Here is a 2,109-nt window from a genome sequence, read left to right as displayed (position 1 = left end):
CTTGTGCTTTCTAACTGAACCAAAGGTCTAACCCATTCATCTGAGGCGACGCTCAGAGGGGGAGCAAAATACAATCTGTTTATTATTATATCATATTTAAAATGGACACGTCTATTTTCAGCTCAAAACATTGGTAATCACTGAAAATGACAAATTACCGTATGGATCCTGACAATTTTCTGGTAAAAAATAAAAAATAAAAACATATACCTTTGCACCCCCATTTTGAAATGGTAAACCTCCCCCAACATATACCTTTGCACCCCCATTTTGAAATGGTAAACCCCCCCCAACATATACCTTTGCACCCCCATTTTGAAAGCGTGGGTGCAGCGGCTCCGTTTGCTCCGTTACTCAGGCTCCTATGTGTGTGTATACAGCAGACAGTAACCCCCCCACTACACTACTTCCATGTTCATTTCTCCTAACAACAAAAATGACAAAAGGAGAAATGAAAACAACCGAGTGGTATAATAAATGGACAGACCTTTATGAGAATGAGAAATGAGGAAGAAAGAGAGAGGAGAAATAGCTGTATGGTTCCAGGGTAGATCAGCCTGAGGTGTCAGATATATACATCTCTCATCGCTCCAGAGCTGGGACCTGGCGCTATCCCACAATCCTTTGGGGAAGGAGCTGAAACTCACAGAGACCTTTGATGTGCGCGCATGTGAAAAAAACACATCTCCTTCATTCCGCCTCCCTCCTTTCTCTCCATCTCCTCCCCCCCACCGCCTCCCTGCCTTCTACATCTCTTCTCCATGAGTTTGTCTTTTTAAATCAAGCTAGGCCCGTGAACTAAAGAGTCAAATTAAGAGTTTGATTCTGCAAGGGGGATGAGAGAGAGAGAGAGAGAGAGAGAGAGAGAGACAGAGACAGAGAGAGAGAGAGACAGAGAGAGAGAGAGACAGAGAGAGACAGACAGGGAGACAGGGAGAGAGAGAGAGAGACACACTTGCCAATTTGCCAAGACATGCCTCTGTAGTAAGGGTACTCAGTCAGAGTGGCTCAGTTCCCTGTTATAACAACTGGAAACTTTTCAGTCAGAGAGGGAAAGAGTTCTGTCTATGGAGAGAACAAATTAAGTAGCCAGTGTATTGAGTATGCTATACACGCAGTGCACACACATACAGTACACACACACACACACACACACACACACACACACACACACACACACACACACACACACACACACACACATGCACATCCACACACAGTGAAATATTTATAGAATTCTGTGCCTCTTCCACTTTGAGCCATGAGAGATTGACATGGATATTATTAATGTTAGCTCTCTGTGTACATCCAAGGGCCAGCCGTGCTGCCCTGTTCTGAGCCAAATGTAATTTTCTGAACTAGTTTTCTGAACTAGGGCCTGTAGGACCTGCCTTGTTGATAGTGTTGTTAAGAAGGTAGAAACTAGGGCCTGTAGGACCTGCCTTGTTGATAGTGTTGTTAAGAAGGTAGAAAATAGGGCCTGTAGGACCTGCCTTGTTGATAGTGTTGTTAAGAAGGTAGAAACTAGGGCCTGTAGGACCTGCCTTGTTGATAGTGTTGTTGAGAAGGTAGAAACTAGGGCCTGTAGGACCTGCCTTGTTGATAGTGTTGTTGAGAAGGTAGAAACTAGGGCCTGTAGGACCTGCCTTGTTGATAGTGTTGTTAAGAAGGTAGAAACTAGGGCCTGTAGGACCTGCCTTGTTGATAGTGTTGTTAAGAAGGTAGAAACTAGGTCCTGTAGGACCTGTCTTGTTGATAGTGTTGTTAAGAAGGTAGAAACTAGGGCCTGTAGGACCTGCCTTGTTGATAGTGTTGTTGAGAAGGTAGAAACTAGGGCCTGTAGGACCTGCCTTGTTGATAGTGTTGTTGAGAAGGTAGAAACTAGGGCCTGTAGGACCTGCCTTGTTGATAGTGTTGTTAAGAAGGTAGAAACTAGGGCCTGTAGGACCTGCCTTGTTGATAGTGTTGTTAAGAAGGTAGAAACTAGGGCCTGTAGGACCTGCCTTGTTGATAGTGTTGTTAAGAAGGCAGTGCAACATTTTATTATGGACATCTCTTCTCCCCATCTTAGCTACTGTTGTATCAATATGTTTTGACCATGACAGTTTA

Source organism: Salmo trutta, unplaced genomic scaffold, assembly GCF_901001165.1.
Source record: "Salmo trutta unplaced genomic scaffold, fSalTru1.1, whole genome shotgun sequence".
In the NCBI taxonomy this organism is placed as follows: domain Eukaryota; kingdom Metazoa; phylum Chordata; class Actinopteri; order Salmoniformes; family Salmonidae; genus Salmo; species Salmo trutta.
This window is presented reverse-complemented; position numbering follows the sequence as displayed.